The sequence below is a fragment of the Octopus sinensis genome, linkage group LG11 (assembly GCF_006345805.1).
Source record: "Octopus sinensis linkage group LG11, ASM634580v1, whole genome shotgun sequence".
Taxonomy (NCBI): Eukaryota; Metazoa; Mollusca; class Cephalopoda; order Octopoda; family Octopodidae; genus Octopus; species Octopus sinensis.
This window is the reverse complement of record NC_043007.1, coordinates 28,000,694-28,005,693: the sequence shown is the minus strand read 5'-3', so window position 1 is coordinate 28,005,693 and position 5,000 is coordinate 28,000,694. Positions and strand designations below refer to the sequence as shown.

Below are 5,000 nucleotides of genomic sequence, written 5' to 3'. Positions count from 1 at the left end.
TCATCTTATTTGCTGTTATCACAATGTTTAGGCTGATGTACTCTCCAGCCGTCATCAGGTGTCCTAGTCTAATTGCGAAGCCAACCCTTTATTTGATTAATGCCTGCCCCTTTAAAGTAAGGATAGAGGAACATCGTAAAGCTGTGACACGAAAGGGTGTTGAAAAATCGGGTATAGCCGATCATGTATGGAAAAACGGGATGAAGATACAATAATCGACAGAGAACACCACTGGAAAATACGAAAATTAAAAGAGGCAGCACATATGCTAGGACCCTAACCCTAAGCAAACCAAGTGTAGATATAAATGTAATATCACGTGATCACGTGACCAACCAGACCATCAGATGTTGTTACACATCGCTGGTCACAATGCGTTCGCATTGTTTTAGCCTTCAAATGACGCCACCCCGCTGGCTAAGCGAGCAGGCCAACAGAAGAAAGAGTAGGAGAAAGAGTGGTGAAAGAGTACAGCAGGGATCACCACCCCCTGCTGGAGCCTCGTGGAGCTTTTTTAGGTGTTTTCGCTCAATAAACACTCACAACGCCCGGTCTGGGAATCGAAACCGCGATCCTGCGACCGCGAGTCCGCTGCCCTAACCACGAGGCCATTGCGCCTCCATAAATGTAATATAGGAACCAGTATTGAGAAAAAATAAAATACTAGGTTTATAAGCCCTAAAATATACTCTATAATTGCCCACGGGCATATAGCGTGGCGGATAAGAGCGCGGTCTACTAACCCTCGGATCCTAAGTTCAATCCCAGAAAGATAACATACCTTAGGAATGAGAACAGTGTACTCCATCACCCGATGAAGACCGGAGAGTACATCAGCCGAAATGTTGTGGTAACAACAAACAAGGTGAGAAGACATCTATCCGTTCATTGTAAATAATGTAACAACAATGAATGCTGTAAACTAACAAACATCTACTAATTTCTGATCCACCCCAAAGTTTTATAGCTTTTCTACAATATGAACATGTATATTTTACAGTAGTGAGTATACAAAACAAGTAGAAATGATTTCATAAATGTAACAACGTTGTTTCGAAGCTAATGATTAACTTAAACCCTACCCCGGTCATATCTTCGGAAAGGATCGATGAGCCACGCGTTCGCGGTCCGTATTCGTACTGAAAATCGAGATCGAGCGAGCTTTTGCCCTTTTGCTCGACGTGTGGTTTCCGTCCACGCTGAGCTCGCCTTGGGACACAATGCATGGATATAAGGGAGAAAATTAAGTTAATATCAGTCTTTGAATAATTATTCTCAATATGTTGACTCAAAAATTCGCCGCCACCACGATTCTTATCTTGCAAACAGATGTGTAACGTATGCTAAATCTCTCTCTAAACAATCCAAAATGGTGGACATATTTCACCAGGACATAAAGTAAAACAGGAAAGAGTATATTAAAATTGCTGTGTTGGACGGATGAGTATTTTACAATGCTGACCAGGTTAATTTGTTTTTGTACGACAAAAACTTTCGGTAAGACCTATCGTCAGATAATGCACACAATTTTACACGGAGAAAACTTTGGAAATAAAAGATGAATAGCCTAACGCATTATATCATGAATTTGCCACATAAAACGTGTCGCAATACTTTGCATAAAGGTGTTTTATGGACAGAAACTTATTATGACAGAATGGTCAAATTTATCCATTCAGTCGATACGCAGCGTTAGTATGTTTGTACAAAAACATAACATCCACACCACGCCACATTCTTGTTATTCTTGTTGATATATTAATGGCTAGACATTTCTACACAATTTGCTTTGGTCCGAGATCTGTAGCGTTAAAATAACGAAGACAACCAATTGTGTCTCCAAGAATTTTTCATGGTTCGGTTTAGGGAGGAAGAGCGCAATACAGAGATCTATCGAGGCCCTACGTGTCAGTCAGGGAGGACTTGGTGGAAGCTACCTACCCATACACTATCCGTATGCCAGAAGACATGTTGCGGTGTTAAATCGAATTACGTATCGACTCAATCATTTTTTTCCTGCAATCATGATTAAAACCTGCGGTAGACATCAAGTTCTTGTGGAGCAAGGAAAATATATAAAGATAACATACAATGATAATGGAAAGAATAGACAGACAAAGAAGTGGAGGAATCATCGAGAAATTTCACAGGTGAGACAAATCATTGTTATTCAAACAGCAAATAGAAACTCTTATTTTCTTCAAGATACTTTCTTAATGGAATCATATATATCTTGTACTAAAATATAATTATCGCTAATAAGACTCTCTGTTTCTCTTATAGTCACAATGTAGCACAAGTTAGGAACGAGTATGGTGCTTTAACAGAACCCAGCACTTCATTGTTATCGATATATCCTGTTAAGTCCTGGGTTAGCCTTAATTATGTTAATTAAGTAATGGCAAAACGTAGACGGCATCAAGCAGTAACATTAATTGACTTAGACTCTGCTGATGACCTGGCATCACCAACAGAGAGGACAGATCAGGCACTGGAGGTGCTGAGCAGATTAGAGCAGGAATCGGGAAAGGTAGAACTGTATTGTAACGCAAAGAAAACAGAGCTGCAAGTATTCAACCACGAAATACCTGTGTCAGTGAAAGTGAGAGATGGTAAGTCGCTCAAGGTAGTTGAAAATTTCAAATACCTTGGTGCGTGGACACAAAGTACTGACAAAGAAGACATCATAGCAAGGAAAGCTCTTGCCTGGAGTGCAATAAATTCAGAAAGGTACGGATTTCAAAGTTAGCAAGGAAATTGAAAGTGAGGTTGTTTCTGCAACAGTGGAGTCTGTTCTATACGGGGCTGAAATATGGACGCTCAGTAAAGTATTAAAGAAACAGTTGGACGAGGATGCTTAAAATGGCATTGAATGTCTCCTGGAAGAGTCATACAAGCGCTGACTTATAGCAGGGACCACTAAAAGAAACATTGAAGATACAGCATAGAAGGATGAGACTAGCTGGATACTGCATCAGACACACCAATGAAATTGCTAACAAGCGAGTGCTCTAGTAACAAACGGAAGGAAGAACCAGGAGGGGAAGGAGGAAGACGACCTATATTGATAACTCGATGGAGGATTCTGGTATGGAAGGGGTACAGGAGCTGAGGATTATTATGGAAGATCGAGACGAAGGACTTCAGTATATTAAATGTTAAACCATTCCACAAACATAGTCTGAAATGGTGCCTCACTAATCTATTGTGTAGTAGGATGTGATATACTTTATTCATCAACAATTTTCTTGGTTTAGTGTGGAGGAAGAGGCAATAATGCTGTTCATTGTGTGAAACAAGAGAAGTCAATACAACAGATGGTTCTTTTGAAGAGTTACAGGTGAATAAGAGGGGAGGAAAACGTGTGGAAAGAGTCTTGGGGCCCTCCTGAGGGGTGATCTGGGTAGATAGATAGATAGATAAATAGGTAGATAGATAGATATGTTTCTTTATTAGCCACACAGGGCTGCACACAGGTAGAACAAATTACAAGGTAGAGCTTTTCTTTTGAAGGTATTAAAAAAAAAAAAAAAAAAAAAAAGGAAGGGGGAGGTTCGATCAAAAGGGATCGTAAAAGGAGAGAAAGAGGACAAAAATAAGGGGGGTTTAAAAAAAAAAAAAAAAAAAAAAAAAAAAGGGGGGGGGGGAGAGGAAAAAAAAATGATCAATAGGGATCGTTATCACAGAAATGTCAATATGAAGTGTAAAGGGGAGGACAGGTGAGGTTTACCCGTGGAAAGAAAAGCCTGCGGAAAAGACCACGGTAACCTCGGTCAATGAAGTCACATTTTATATTTCTTTTTTTTTTTTTTTTTTTTTTTTTGCAAATAAGCAACTCTCTGTTTTCGATTTCTGGGTTCATAGGACTATGCTCAAGGTGGCTTCGTCATTCATACGTGCCATTCTTGCTACATTCAACCATCTTTTTTTAAAACATTCGCTAGACAAAACTTGCCTCTCTACTCTCACTTTCCTTTTCAAGTGGTACTTGAAGATAGATAGATAGATAGATAGATAGATAGATAGATTAGTAACGAATACCTCATTGTTAATGCATGCACAAAACCAACTCATAGTCCGAACCTCTTATAGCCGACTGTAATTTACGAACCGTAATTTCAAATTCCAGCGGCAGCCTCACTAATTAATTTTGCAGAGTACAACATTAATAAACTTATATCATTTATACTTATGTACAGGTCAGTATGTTTTATTTAATTATGTAAATTCATATTTGCTTAACTTAGTGTTGACCTGGGGAAAAATCAGTGATCCGGAAATGCTTTGCAACCGAGAATTCCAGAAAATCTTGTGGCTGTATTTACTCTTTTACTCTTTTACTTGTTTCAGTCATTTGACTGCGGCCATGCTGGAGCACCGCCTTTAGTCGAGCAAATCGACCCCAGGACTTATTCTTTGTAAGCCCAGTACTTATTCTATCGGTCTCTTTTGCCGAACCGCTAAGTGACGGGAACGTAAACACACCAGCATCGGTTGTCAAGCAATGCTAGGGGGAAAAACACAGACACACAAACATATACACACACATATATATATACATATATACGACAGACTTCTTTCAGTTTCCGTCTACCAAATCCACTCACAAGGCATTGGTCGGCCCGGGGCTATAGCAGAAGACACTTGCCCAAGATGCCACGCAGTGGGACTGAACCCGGAACCATGTGGTTGGTTAGCAAGCTACTTACCACACAGCCACTCCTGCGCCTATGTGAGCTTTCAATAAATTTTTATTCGGCTGCTGTTTCTAGCAGGACAAGAAGGCCTGTAAATTCTCACTTATTGGTTTGATATGTCCGTCTTTTAGTAAGACGACACGATGTAATTCTAGAGAGCTACTTCTCGCATGCACAAAACGGGTTCAATCAATATGTAAGTTTTATTTTGAAGATGGCACCGTCTAATATGAAGGACATTAAATGCACAGCTACTTCTAGTATGCTAGATGGTTGCGTATGTGCTCCTTCATCTTGGGCGTT

The 5,000-nt window shown here is 39.9% G+C and overlaps 1 protein-coding gene across 1 annotated transcript in view; it reads right to left on the bottom strand.

Moving 5' to 3' along the window:
• LOC115217297 (testis-specific serine/threonine-protein kinase 1-like) overlaps positions 1–5,000 on the bottom strand; it is a 42,680-nt gene that overhangs the window by 10,735 nt on the left and 26,945 nt on the right. The window lies entirely within an intron of this gene.